Source organism: Astyanax mexicanus, chromosome 11 (assembly GCF_023375975.1).
Source record: "Astyanax mexicanus isolate ESR-SI-001 chromosome 11, AstMex3_surface, whole genome shotgun sequence".
Lineage (NCBI taxonomy): Eukaryota > Metazoa > Chordata > Actinopteri > Characiformes > Acestrorhamphidae > Astyanax > Astyanax mexicanus.
Window position 1 is genome coordinate 38,360,321 of NC_064418.1, and position 15,895 is coordinate 38,376,215.

At 39.2% G+C, this 15,895-nt stretch overlaps 1 long non-coding RNA gene across 1 annotated transcript; it reads right to left on the reverse strand.

The window, feature by feature from the left end:
* Positions 1-819: 819 nt before the first annotated feature.
* On the reverse strand, positions 820-14,750 carry LOC125805061 (uncharacterized). The gene is made up of 2 exons (XR_007441342.1): positions 14,136-14,750; positions 820-1,845 (listed from the first exon to the last, which is right to left on the reverse strand). It is a non-coding gene; the product is annotated as an uncharacterized LOC125805061 (long non-coding RNA).
* Between the last annotated feature and the right edge of the window lie 1,145 nt (positions 14,751-15,895).

Consider the following 15,895-nt stretch of genomic DNA (forward strand, 5'->3'; position numbering starts at 1 on the left):
TCAGGAGCAGCTGCTGATTAACTAGTTAATTTAAGGTCGTTGTATTTCTTCAGAAAGGGGGCAGGAGGTGGAGAAATTAATTCATATTGTCCATTCCTTAATTCCTCTGTGATGAGGAGCTGAAATGAGCTCTGATTAGCTTATTGTTATTTTTCCGTTCCGCCTTAAATGCTGCAGCCCGCAGCCACCTGTAGCGTTATTTAAGGTGGAACTGGAAAGTTAGCTTGTTAGCTAGCTAACAGTTACTGAAACTAACTACTAGCGATCTTTTTTATGCTTGTTATGAAGCATTCTGCCATAAAACATTAAAACTACACGTTAATCTAAGGTAATATAGTGCTTGTTCTGCCATCTTACCGGTGATTCTCAAACACCTACTACGCTCTGTGTGGGTCTGGAAGACCTCGGTTTGAAGGGACAAGCGGGTTGCCAGGTCCAACAAAAATACCCAGCCCAAAATCAGTCCAAAACCCGCCCCTCAGAATCGATTTTGGGACATTTTAAATCGATTCTGAATCGTAGTAAATGAGAATCAAGATTCTTATGTGAATCGATTTTTTGGCACACCTCTAGTAATTGCAGTCCAATGTCCAAACACTGAGGAAAGCTGTTTTCCCTTTAGCCCTATCCGGACAGGATTTTCTCAGGGGGACGATTGTGAAAAAAATTTCACACTTCTATTCAGTGATAAAACTCTTGCGTCCGGACTGCAATTAAAAATTAATCACATTCAGTAGCTCCTCCATTTCCACTCGCAGCTGGGTTTACGTGAATCTCTAAGGAAACGCACACTCAAAGTGTAATTACGGTGCAGTGCGGTGGCAGTTGGACAAGTAGCTATTTTATTAAATGTGAGGTGACAAAACTCAGATATGTGCGTCCGTACGGGTCTAAAATTACCGGAGGACCAAGAAGTTCAGCAAAAAACAGTAGGTAATTCAGCCTGTAATTTTCTTAGAGGATGTCTAAGATACACAGACGCCACAAAGCCAGCCTCCTGGCGTAGCAGCCGGCCGCTATATTGGAGGAGTCAACCACCTATAATAATCATTTTTACCCTATTTTCACATGGTTTGGTTTGATAAAAAGCGATATATCAGGGCAAAATATGCCCTGAAGTGCCTGTTGTAAAGAGTGCTGGGCAAAAAGCACAAAATTACTGGATCTCGGAAAGCTATTCAATAAAAGTAAGTACTGTTTATCATGTTTTTAGATTTTCCCTAAATATCTGATCACACATCCTCATTAGTTAGAGTTAGAACAGAAAATACATACTGGTCCATACTAGAAATGAACACTGCTTATCAAGTGATTATCAGGAGTTGGATCAGATGTGTTGCATGTACATTGCTGTAGGTCACCAGGAGTCTAAAAACACCACTAGGTCGAGTTCAGGCTGGTCAAACAGATTTTTCCTGCAGCAGACTGGCTCTCTCCACTTATTGCTATGGTGGACACGACTGCAAAGGGCCTAGCTCCAAACGCCCGATCATCCATCTGTCTCCTCTGAGTGGTTCTCGCAGCAGCCCTCCACCGCTTCCTTCTGCTCACGCTGTTCACTGGCATCACAGCTGATGGAGCGTAAACGCCCTTGCCAAAATAAGATGCATGCGAATTGTTACTTAAATGTAAGACATCCAGTTCGTTTGCTCTGTTTGCGAAGTGCCATTCACTGCCAGCAGTGTGACAGCATGTACCTAAGGAGGCAAATGAAATTGAAGGGCAGACAGGCCCTGTTTTTTTGTTCTTCTTACACATCCTCTCCCCTCCTGCCACCCCTCTAGTGGTTCTGGTTGCTAAGTATGAGGAACTGTTCGCTGCCAGGTCTTCTTTATCACCTCATGCCTAGGGATAGAAAGAATGAGTCATCCAATGCACGCACACACAGAGATATACAGCCCGACAAACCGGCACACAATGGGCACATGCCTTCACCAGATATCCCACACGAAAAAAAAAATATTAATAATTATAGGGAGGCTTGCTGCCACACAGCTCCACACCCCTAAACTCCACCACAAAATACATACATACAGTATATATACATAGACAGTCCCCTTCAAAAGTATTGAAACAGTGAGGTCAATCCATTTACTTCTAATGTAGACTAAAAACATTTAGATTTAATATTAAAAATTCAGATAAATAAGATCAACATTTCAGCTTTTATTTTTAGGTATTTACAGCTAGATCCTGTTCATGTAGCTTGCCTTCGGCTACTGGTGCCCTGAGAAAGCACAATTGCTCTATCTGGCCTTGCTCTATCTGGGTGGGTAGATGGCGCTCTCTTCCCACATTACTCCAAAGGGTGATGTTGCTCAGCACAAGGCTGCATCTGTGAGCTAACGTATCGGAACCGAGTATTAGATCCTGATGTAAATAGCTGGAACTACAGCAGAACTAAAGGGATCAGCCTCACTATTCCAATATTTTTAGCGTTGGAATCCCCAGCCAGTAGTGTAGAGAATGTGTTCAAAGCAATCACCATCTAACCTGATTTAACATTAAACATTCATTTTAAACATTCATTTAATAAACCAACTATTGGATGACTCAATGAAAAATTCTACACTCATACTTAAAGCTTAACAATCAGGTTGTAAGTGCCACCAACAAAAGTCTATGATAGGTCTGCTGACCACAACCACATGTCAATCAGGATCTACTGTAAATCCTGCCCACAGATCACTCTAATAGGTCCACTGAGCAATATGCATGAAAATCCCGCAGATCACTGGAGAGGTAAGATGTCTGCATTCACTTGGACGTACACCAACAGTAAATGGTTTATGGTATTCATTCTTGTCTGTGGCATGTTCCAAAACACCCATGTGGCAGATTGTCTATTAGTGAAGGAAGTTGCAAGACGATTGCAAAACCTGCCACTGAGGCTCACAAAGACAAATCTTTGCCTCAATATGATAGCTGACACAGCACACACACACAATCCCCACAAACAGAAGTAGTCCATCTATGTGGAGAGTCCTTGAAAAGGCATCCTGTTTTAGAGGACACCTGGGACAGTATGAGCAGCTGAGAAACAGGAGAAAGACAGTGCTGCCTGAGCTGCCAGCAGTTAGTCTTGTTTTCTTGTTTTCAAGGTGAGCTGGAGTGCTAGATCTGCACTGTAGCAAAGATATTTTTGAGAAAAGACTGTAGATGATGCATTGAAATGTGAGTTTTTACAGACACAATGTTACTGTACAGTGTAGGGTGTGCAGATATGCGTAGGGTACCCATCGGCTACAGCGTAGATTTTACACAGAAATATAAATTGGCCCTAAAGCAACTTGAAGGTCAGTCAAGACCATCATAAATGGTATGATGAAACTGGCTCTCATCAGGACCGCCCAAGGAATAGAAGAGCAAGAGTTTCCTCCTACACAGGATAAGTTCATTACTTTACATTAGTTACCAGCCTCAAAAACTACAAGTTAACAGGACCCCAGACACAAGCCACTTAAATGCTTCACAGGATACTTTGCTTTGTTTAACTTTTCTTTTAAGTTTACTGAAGTGTGTGCTAAACTGTTTAATTATGAGTTGTTTTATAGTCTGGATCACTTCAGTTTTAATTTAAATTGTAGGGGAAAAAAACAAAAAAAAATCAATGATAAGCTGTCTAATCTTTTGACTGGTACTGTGTCTGAAATATGGCTGGGTACTCTTTTAACATTTTTTGATACCGATACGATACTTTGAATTCAATACCAATACCCAAATTATACTTTTGTCTGACACCTTCGGAAAAAAAATACCTTTTTCTAAATCGTAACCCAAAAAATACAAAATGCAATAATTACTCTCACACAATGTATTTATTTAAGCAAATATTTCTAGATATATTCTTTTTATTTATTATATGTCTATTTTTTATTTGATGTTGTATTTAACAGTCTTATTGCTGTTGAATCTGTAGCTCTGAATATGTGCTTCCTCTGACAAAAGCAGATTTATTTTGGCACTAGAGCAGGCACTGAGCATTGGTCCTTAATATGCATGAGCTCATTATCATGTGAAATTTGATTTCCTTCTACAGAAGGTATATAACCAGCGCAGCAGTACTGTGAGTCCTGCACACTGCTGACAGAGTGACTTTATGTATATGACTTCATTACAGTGACTCACATTTTGCGTGGCATTGCATCGTTACTGCTGAGTTTGATAAATGTAATTGGGGCTTTAAATAGTGGTAGCAGGAGACTGCCAAGGGCAGTGCTATAGCCAGAAATGAATTTAAGGTGAGGTGATGAGGAAATATGCTTAATACAATCACCACATGACCTGAAATATTAAACTGATATCTGCAGCATGCGCCTGCATTTTGCCTGGATTCCAGATTGCATTGTGTCAGTTTTGCTGTGAATAATTATCACGACATTCTAGTAAACGAAAAAAAAAAAATTTACATTATCTACAGTATCTTTTCTCCTTCTACAGTATACATCATAATGTAGCTCGATATTAGCTTTTAGACAGATATGGGAATATAGCATGATCCTTATTGGTTAATTATCTCTTGGTAAAAACTGCAACAGCTGGTAGATAATAAAAGATGATTAAACAAACTGAGGGACGTGTTTTAATATGGCAGATTCATAATGACATTTTATAATGACCTTTTATGACTCATTACAGCGCAAAATGAATCACTGTAGTTGAGTTACATTATTTACCCATGAATAACCATTTGGAACACTTTTAGAACCAATTTTAGGGCAAAACAAATCTCCCACCCTAAACTACCTTCTGGTTGTAGGCAGTATATAGGGGATAGCTTGCTCGCCATATATTTGCATGATTGAGAATAGTCATTTTTTGGATTGCTTTTTTGCATTTTTAACTGAAAGTAAGGCTGGCCCGAATAGCGTTTTTTGAGCTCCGGATATTCGGCACTGATTCGAAGCGAATATTCGAATATTCGTTTTTAAAAAAAGAGGTAAAAAAAAAAAAAAAAAAAAAAAAAAGGAAATCACGGCCCCTTTAATCCACTGAAAAATGTTCAATTTGCTCTGACCGACGAGACATATTCACCCCGGATTTTTGGTGTTTTTAATCCCGGATTTTTGTGTTTTCACCCCATATTTTTTCTGTGTTTTTAGCCCAGATTTCTTTGTGTTTTCATCCCGGAATTTCTGCTGCCCTACACCGCGGCTTATCCGCTGCGTAAGCAGGCTACGAGGCTGCTGCACGGTTTCTCCGCTGCGCAAGCCAGCCCAGTAAATTGCTGTTTGTGTTTTCACACTTAGGCTATTTGCTTAAAAAAACAAACAAAAAAAACGTTTGTTCAGGAAGTATTTTATATTCTTAAACATTGTTGATTATATTAGAGGACAGTCATTGTAAACTGTACTTGGTCTATTTCGGTTAAAGGTTTTGTGCAGGGCATATTACTGATTTTGTATTTTTGCACTTGGGCTATAAGCTCAATATTAAATATTTCGTTTGCTTAGAAATTATTTTATATTTTTAAACCATTTTAAATTATATTAGATAAGAGGAAATTCGTTCAGACATCATTTTTGTAGGCCAGGCTTTTGTAACCGATTTAGCCCCTACTGTTGCCACCCTTACGTTTTATTATATAAATCAGTTTCGTTTTTTTTATCATGTATAATAGAGGTCTGCGCGAGACTGATTTTTAAACCCACTCTTCCACGCTCCCGCGTTTCTGTCTCGTTACCGCTCCGCAAAAAAATTGCTTCTTTTAATCCCGCGCCCGCCCGCCACATACACATTTCTGCCGCTCCCGCCCCACGTTCCTAATATAAATTAAATAAACTACATTTAATGCTTCAAATTTACTTATATATTTATTAAAACAGCAGCGCTGAATAGTGCGGTCCCGTTCCTTACCCCAGTCCAAACACCATCGGTGTGTGCGTGTGTGTGTCGGTCCATCCTGCGCGTTGAGAGTTTTCTTTAGTTTTTTTTTTTTTTACAATTATTACAGTTTTCTTAACTATTTATTAATTTGCTCCCGCATCGTCTGGATTAAACTCCCGCTCCAGCCAATAACAGTTCAGTTCTGTCCCGCGCGCAAGATATTCTGACGGGACCCGCGAGAACAGAAGTGGTTAGACTGAGGTGGAACTCTGGAAAGGAGAAAAAAAACGAATATCCGAATACCAAAATTAAAAACCGAATACCTACTCAACGAACGAATATCCGAATACCCGAATATTCGGGTCCAGCCCTAACTGAAAGTGAGCAATAATATCACAACAACTTAAAGTACAATCATGTTGATGCTCCACAGACCTGTCATAGAGAAAGCACTGTTGATGCTTCTGGCTCAGCACACTAGAAGTTGCACTATTCACACAGAAATAGTACAAATGTGCGTTCCTGATTGGTTAAACCGGTCTTGATGAAAACTTAAATATTCTTGGGAGAACTGCGTAATAATACTGTGTTACCTGACTCAATCCTGTAATACTCTACTGCCTCAGTCCACATGCTTCTTTCACTTCATTGAACATCAGTGATATTCAGTAGGGGGAGTCTTGGAGCAAGAAATGTCAATTCTCCATAAGGCTGCTTTAAAGTCTATCTATTGCTTAATGTTCCCCAGAGCCCCCTGTGAACTACCACCCCCCTCCCCCTATCCTCCATGACTATGTACAGTACGTATATAGAAAATGTCCACTCAAATACTGTTACACTCAAGGACCTCTCTGTTTAAATTATTCAAGTATATGTTGCACAAGATGGCGCAAGGTGGCCTTGTGTTTGCTTAAGTTTCTGAAGTGAATCTCCGGATTTTAAGCTTTTAAACTGGAACATTCTAAGAAAGGCTTTTTTTAAGGACATATTAATCTCTCTGGCCTGATTAAGAAGCGGCGTTTAGTTCCGATCACTCTTTACCTCACATAACCTCGGCTAAGTTTCCAGGAGGCGACAGGCTTTTTGGCATTCTGGTGACATCTATTCAGCATAAGAAAGTGTGACTCCAGGCTCTTGAAGTAAATGTCCCACTGGTCTTAGCTTGTTTACCTGACGAAGAAGTATCCCTGTCCTCGAGCCACATCACACTCATCTCTCCATTTCTCCTGCTCTCCCTCACCTACTTTCCCTCCCGAGCCCCTCCGCTGCGGTGCTAATCCATTATGAATCAATTACTCATGCTGCCGGGCCCAACGTTCTTTAATCTTTCTCTTTCATCCAATTATGCCGCCTGACAGCCTTGCATAGTAAGGAGGGTCTGCTCAACTTTTATTTGTGCATTTTTCTAGCAAACGCTGTTCTTCAGTCTCCAGCAGAAGCAGGGACCCTAAGAAACACCACAGTAAACACCTTCCAGCTCTCCTTCATATAAAGAGACTCCACAGTGAACGTAATCATCTCTAGCAATGCTAATATCTTCACTCCTAAGATGTTCTGCTGCAGTATCATCCTTCCAGCGCCTCCGTCCCAAGGCATCTTTGACTCAGCATTCGAAATGAGGTCAAACATATTCAATTTCTGGCTAAAAAAAGGTTGTGAGGATTCAGAAAAGAGCTGATAAAAGGACCTTCCTTCAGACTGGGGAGCTGCAGTACGCACTGACACTGATTTGAGCACATTAGCAGTACCTCATCTAAATTAAAGTCTAAGTCCACGCCACTGCTATATCAACTGCACTTGTGCACATCAGAAACATACCATGAACACTAAAAATGAGTTTCCATCAGAAATATAAGTCGTCAGCTTGAACCAAATTGCCAGTTTTACTTAATGAATAAGATAAAGGGAATTCCAATGATTTTTCAAATTGAATATCATTATTATTAGTATGTGAACTGAATTTTTGCAAGAGCTGAATGAAATGCAGTTATATGTATATAACATATTCCAGCGTCAATTCATACATGTTGTAATATTTCTGAAAGCAGGCTGCAAATACAATGCAAGACATTCATCATTTCAACAAAAAGAACAAAAAAAAAGACAGAGAAACAAACTCTTGGACTAAAAAAAATACAGGGATATATATATATATATATATATATATATATATATATATATATATATATATATATATATATATATATATATATATATATATATTACACACATGGGTTAGACAATGAAACTGAAACACCTGTCATTTTAGTGCAGGAGGATTCATGGCTAAATTGGAGCAGCCTGGTGGCCAATCTTCATTAATTGCACATTGCACCAGTAAGAGCAGAGTGTGAAGGTTCAATTAACAGGCTATGAGCACAGTTTTGCTCAAAATATTGCAATGCACACAACATTATGGGTGACATACCAGAGTTCAAAAGAGGACAAATTATTGGTCTTTGTGATGCATCAAGAGCCACGGTATCCAGGATAATGTCAGCATACCACCAAGAAGGACCAACCACATCCAACAGGATTAACTGTGGACGCAAGAGGAAGCTGTCTGAAAGAGATGTTCGGATGCTAACCCGGATTGTATCCAAACAACATAAAACCACGGCTGCCCAAATCACGGCAGAATTCAATGTGCACCTCAACTCTACTGTTTCCATCAGAACTGTTCGTCAGGACAAAAAAATATTGTGGTCTAAAACCAGGTGTTTCAGTTTTATTGTCCAACCCCTGTATATACAAACTGGGAAAGCGGAAACACCTAAAGAAGGAAACTAGGGGGCGGAGTAACAAAGAGCACATTGGGGAATACTAATGAATGAGCCATGTGCGCACATGACAAAGAAAAGTTGAGGCTGAGTTGAGGCCCTGGCAAACAAATCAAAGTTGAGCCTTGAGCGTCTGGCATCCAAGTTCTGAGTGTCTGGGTCAGACAACCAATTAAAGCCTTGAGTCTTTGGTACAGATCATGTTTAATCTCATTATTAGCTGCAGATACAGCATGTACAGTCAGTAAACCTCTTTTAAAATATGTCATGATTTATATAAAACTGTTGCCTTTAATAAAAAAACAACAATGAGAATAGATTTAATTAAAGTCTTATTACCATTTTAATGATTTACATTCCACCTGAGAATAAGTCAGTCTGTTTGCATTATTTATTAATGAATAACAATACACCTTCTGATGTAAAATAAAAATGGTAATTTAAAGGCTAAAATAAACAAACAGTTGAAAACATCTTTAGTTTGGAGATGAAGTAGATAATTATGAGTTCTAGAGAAAGTTTATGAAGAAGACAGGTAAGATGTATGGTGACTTGGAGGATAGAAATTGTCCTTTTGGGTGGCTGGTACTGGGCCAGATGTTCTGGTACCATTTGCCAGATGGCAGCAATGTGAAAATGTCTCGTCTAGTGGGAGGGCTGATGTATAGATGTTGAAGACTACTGGGAGTGGATAATCCTCAATAATGCTCCAGGCAGATTTGACTACAGTGTGGTGAGCTTTGCAGTCTGATATGTTGTAGATGCCACACCAGACCATGATGGCGCTGGTGAGAATGCTTTCTACAGTGTCTCTGTAGAAACTGTGAAGGATTTTGGGTAGGCTGGATTTCTTATTTGCTGTGTCATAGAAGACTAGGCAAAAGTGAAGGACCATTCATATATAGGCAACAAATGCAGCCATGTTGTTAGCAATTTTCTGTACACAATTAATATATCCTTCCTGGCTCAAGCTACCATGACTCTCGGCCTGTATATACATTAACAGGAAGAAGAAAAAACAGCACCATTCTAATTCAATACTTAAATTGAATTAAAAATGAAAAAGATAAATGTAAAAATGCTTTTGGCTAGACCTTTCTAGTGATGTCACCTCAAAACCTTGCTCTATAAGACCATGGACCCATTCATCATTGACCTCAAGCCTAGACTTTGAAACGTAGCTTCTGTTTTCTTCATTCTTTTTCTAGTGCATTTTAGAGATGCTGTGTGTCTTACAGGTACAGCAAAACTATACGAAAATGGCAGCTGTAGCTTCTGTTTTCTTAATTCTTTTTCAAGTACATGGCAGAGAGGCTGTGTGTGTTATAGGTACAACAAAACTACGTGTGGATGGCAGCTGTAGTGTGAATCGTAATATATGTAAGAGATTCCTTGCAAACATTGTGCAAATATAAAAAGAAACATAGGTATCCTTTTCAGTCATATATTTATAAATGTATTAATGCTGTGGCAAAGAAGTAAATGACCAATAATTAATTCCTATTTAAAAATTACATTTGCCTTTTCCAGCAAAGTTGCTGTTTTGGAAATACATGATGTTGTACTGACAGCAATAGTGCCCGACTGCAGCAGTAACACAGTACCACTCTTGCTGATGTAAGCAGACACAACTCAACTATAATGCTCAGTGTTGCTGTTTGAACCCTGTATGGCCCTTTTCCTGAGCAGGGTCTGGTCTAGAGGATTCTATATCACCTATTCCAAGTCTGGCGGATTACCATATTATCCTATGCATACTGATCCGTTTTCCAGCAGTTCACTCTGTCCACACTCCATCAATTGAATTTACATGTAATTTTCTGTTAAATATAGAAAAGTCCAGACAGCAGACAAATCAGGGGAAGCTGCAGTGAGTGATTCTGCACTGTTTTACTATAGAGACTATGTAAGAATATGTAAAAGAGCAGTTAGGGGCAGTGAAATAGCCCAGCAGTGCTGTTGAATATGCAGAATGATTTTAGATTCTGTGAAGGGCGCGACCCTGGCCTTTAATTCGTGTAGAAGAGGAAAGCTTCCAGGATCAGACTGTTAAACAGTCCTGTTATTTCGGGCTCCCCGGGGTCTGTGGGATGACTGTGTCCCTCTCGCTGTCCTCCATCAATGATGCAGTAGGGTGGTACTCTCTAAAAACCTTTGCATGTTTTAATGCACACGGTCACCTTGTTCACCTTCAACCCACCTGAGAGAGGAATGTTTATATTTAGCAGCAGAGTAAAGCACGAACATAGCTCTCTTTATACTGTATAGTTAGAGGAAGTCCATTTAAGCTGCTGTGTATAGAGAAATGCTGGGGAGGCACATGCATGATTAATAAAGTGTTTTAAAACATGCTGCTTACAGTAAGTGCTGCAAGCTTCAGACAGGAAAAATCTATATTTAAGAAAAAAAAAGGCAACAAACTTTCCAAACACAAATCAATATTTTGAACTGATCCCATTTTCATCTTTGTTCAGAGGTACTTTGTGTTTTGAAACTCCTTTCTACTGGCAATGCATCAGAATAAGTATTCACCAAGGTTATATTCAAATATAAAATACATTTACAGTGTCTCTCTCAAATGTGAGTGAACCCCTCACATTTTTGTAAATATTTCAATATAACTTTTTATGGGACAACACTAAAGATATGACACTTTAACACAACATTAAATAGTCAGTGTACAGCTTGTATAACAGTGTAAATTTGCTGTGCCCTCAGAAAAACTCAACACAGCCATTAAAGTTTAAACCACTGGCAACAAAACAGAGTAAAGCTTCTCTCCAGTGCCGGACACACTCACACAGACCCATATCTTGATGCTACCATCACCATGCTTGGCTGTAAGCAAGAGACCATTGTTGCCATGGTACTCCTCCCTTGTTCCTCAACTGAGAAGGCATGTCATCACAGAATGATAGACAGATGCATTACCACTATATCTAATTTTCATGTTTTAGTTTTGAATTCCGGCTCTTGTCTGCCTAATGACTTACATTACAAGAAAATCAGGACAAATATGAGACCAGTATACTTCTCACGACAATCATGAAAAGTCTCCTCATTTCAGAATATCTTAAAATGCAGTATTTTTATCATTTATCAATTTCTTTAAATAAAGTGGTGTAACGGTCCTACGCCTTTATAATGAACACAGATGGAGCACTGGGTTTGTTAAATGACTCTTTACTCAAACCTTTAGTGTTTTTACTTTTGTAGCTTTCAATGAAATAAACACACAGCTCTACAATTATCACTACTACTATTACACTCAATTATACCAAAAATAGAAATAGTTCACTGAATATCAAGCAATTTCAGTGCAGGCCTGTTATGATGCTTGAAAGCGCTTAGGCCGTAAAACAATAACAACACTGGCAGCTTCACTTCAGTAGGGCAAAATAAAAGAAAATAAAAGTAGCGCTTCAGTATCTCAGATAACTGCAATGTTTGCGTCGTTTCTGGCTCTTTTTAAAGCAGTACTAGGTAGGATTTCCTTGATTTTTGATCATTTTAAAGAAGTAAAATTACATCTTGAAACTCACTGCAGCACTCCATTGAGGTGTAATAGGAGGAACAGCGGTTCTTTCGTGTCTGTGCCGGAGCTCCTCTGAGCTCAAACTAGACTCTAATTTTTCCGAGGCGGCCGCGACCAACGCTCGCGAGAACTGCAACCTGCTTTCCGACCTTTAGTTCTAACAGTTCTACAAGGACCACTTGTTAATTCTTTATAAACTAACATACAGACACTCTGGCAGAAGCTGGAAAGAGACCGAATATGTCTGTGAAAACCAGAAAACGAGAAAGAGAAACTAATCCGCCTGAAACATTTATTACACTCTACAACTGTAGGGGGAGACCACGAGCACAAACATTTCAAACCTACCTAGTGGAGCTTTAAACGTTCAATCACTCACCCACCCTCTCTGGCTGAAACTCTCGCTGACGGTGCTCTGGAGTGGCGCTAGCAGCTCCAGCTAACCGGGCTATGTGGTTGTGTATCTCACTCTCACCAAGTCAAAGTCAAGCTCTCAGTTCCAGTAACTCCGACCAAAACAGCTCTCGTGAAGTACAGCGATAGTCCCTCACTTGTAGCTGATGGTGAACTTGCTCTCCACGCTCGTCTGGCTTCTCCAACCAAACTCAGGCACAAGCTAAAATCCTCTCAGCTCAATAACTTATCTCACTGAAAGTTAGGAAAGTTGCTCAGAAGTACTTATCAAGAACGTTACTACTCTGCATTAAAAAGGTCTGGCAGACGTTTACTGCAAATATTAACAGCGCTTTTTTACTCCGTACTTTTTTCAGCCATACTTTGCCGTTCAGCCTCCCCTCGCTCGCTCGTTCCCGCTTCAACCTCTTTGTCCCGCCCCTCTCACTACAGGAACCAAGAGAAAATACTCACCTGTTAGATTATCCAATCAGAAGAAAGATTAAAAATAACCCTGAGAGATTTAAATGAAGCTAGGTTGTACTGAGCAAATGTTTAACCCTGTTCACTCCAACCAAACTCTAGCCCTTTTTTTCTCCGTTTTAAAATGCCGGATTTACCTTCACCCTTATATAAACATAGATATTAGAACATTAGAACAAGTTTTTCATATCTGTGCAACTATATATTTACTTACAAATATTTTTAGCACTATTGTTAAAACAAGCTTACAAAAACAGTAATTGAACAAAGGAAACAAACAAATATATATGTAACCCCTATCCCTAGTTAATTTGAAGAAATAAGGGCCTGAGTTCTATGTATTCTTTCCCGTCTCTATTTTTGTAGAAAATTTGTAAAATAATAAAAATATAAAACACAATAAGATGACTGTCACACAGGTATATAAAAAATAGCCAGTAGTTTACTGAGTATATCTAACGGTAGGGCAAAATAAGGCTTAGAATTGAGTGTCTTTTTCAGTGCTTTAAACAAAAAATAAATAAATAGCATGCTTTAAATAACAATAGCGTTATATATTTTCAAAACAGAGCTGAATACTACCTTTCTTCAGATACAATAGTACAAATACACAGTGTGTAAATACCCAAATGTAACTTTAAACACCAATTATAAAGTCAGACTTTATACAGTACCCAAGTTATTTAAATTACTATTAATTATTTAAATAACCAAATATTACCAATTATTTTAATGATTATTGTAGCTCAATTTTATTTTAGGATTTGATCTTATTTTAGAATTAGTATTTTAGAATTTAGCTGTAGGATTAATTTTAGGAACAGGATTTTAGATTTTAGTTTAGAATTAGCTTTAGACTAACATACCCCTTTTTCTCTCTTTTAGAACTACACTGTGAGTTATATATTTACACCCTTAAACAGAAATGAACAATTTATAGTTTGCTTGTAATATAAAATACCACCTTAAATTAAATATGTGGGCATAATACACTCAAACACTCAAATTTGCAAAGAAATGAACAAAACAAAATGGTGCAGGCTTGGTTCGGAGCTGGCGTGCGTTGTGGCCTAAAACATAATTCACTCTAACGAGCCAAAATAAGAGTTTTAGAGTACCTCAGAGTCCGTGAATATGAGCAGGAGCAGAGCGCGTGGTCCTGCAGCACGGAGCGTTTTCCCTCGGAGCCAGAGGAACTTTGAGCCACGCGGGGACTCAAAGCGCTATCTGGGTAGCAGTGTTAGCGGCCCTGGTGTTCAGTGAAGGCGGAGACAGCACGAGTCAGTCCGGAGAACAGTCTTCCGGAGCGGCGCTGCAGCGAAGAGTTGACGGCTAGCGCAGAGCAGGCTAAACATACCTAGCCGAGCTGGCTAAGCTAACAGGGCTAACATAACTTGCTCAGAGAGATTTTCCCAGCTTTATCCACCAGCACACTGTCAGTATGGACGTCAGTCTCCTTAAAATTACCGATTGGGCAAATAATACTGATTATTAGTGAATTTAGTTCACCCAGTGCGGTACTTTTTCCTCCTCGCCCCTCCCGTGCTGCAACTCCCGCATCTCCGCCGTTCTCTCTCTCCCTCGTCCCGTGGGCGGGCTCTTCCAATCTGGTACTCCACCTCTCACCTGTACACTTCCCCCTGAGTAGCTCCCTTAATCACTTTTAAGTGACCTTCTTGCAGAAACACAGAAAATAAATGAATTATGAACTCTGTACTGCTTTTGTATCCTTTTAAAAATTATTTACACCATAGACTGTGTATAGCTGCACAGAACATCCTCTCTCAAAAGTGAAGCCACCACAGGTCGGGCGCCCCCTGCTGTTCGGTTTCAGAAAGCTGTGTAACCCCACCCATCCCCATAGGTTTCAATGGCAAAACAGACAACTTTCAATCACGTTTTTTTCTAATATACTGTAATTCTGCCTCCATTATTTAAATGCAGCAGCTAGTGTAACCTCTGCTTATATTGTCAATTTTTAATATCCCCACATAATTCGTTTTTTAAAAACGTTATTCAGCTCTATTCAAAAAAGGTGTGGTTATTGTGAAAGGGCTGGTTATGGGCGGGACCAATAACAGACCGTCAGCTCCGCTCCGCTCTGCAGCCTGTGACCTCGAGGCAGCCCTCAGGGGCGGGGTTATTTAAATGAGTAGGAGCTCTCCACAGTCTTTCTCCCTCCTCTGGTCTCTACTGCGCAGACTCGGGTTTCAGGATCGGCAACATGGCGGAAGATTTTGGCTTCATTTTCATTGAATGAATGGGAACGGCGACACAGCGTCCATCTTTTTTACAGTCTCTGATTTACACCAACAAAATAACTATTTTGAGCCTGTTAGTACTTTTTTGAACCATCACTATGGATTTGTATTGATTTATTTATTACTGTAGTTATTAGTGTATCTATTTTAGAACTAGGGAGTTTTACATTTTTTAGCCAGGGCTACATATACTATAATATATACTATAGGGCTACAGTGGTAAAACCTATTCACTTTATTTGACTGACACAATGTGTATTTTTAAAACTATTATATATTTCCCATGTATTGGGACACTGGCATCAATAATACAAAAATAATGTGCTCATATATTAATGCTGGGTGTAAATAGGACATCTTATTGCCTTCATGGCTGAGCTGACATCCCATAGTCCATATTTAGTCCCACCAAACTTAAATCCAACAGAAGAGAACTACAGAGGAAATAGTCTGAAAAATTGCTTCATAAAAATATAAAAACTACAACTCAAGAAACAGAAAATATAGATAATAGTTAAAAGATAATCATGAAAATGACTAGACAGAGGTTTTAAAAGAGGTTATTTTACTGCCATGTTGTTGCATTTGCACAATATCATTAATTGTTTTGGCAATTA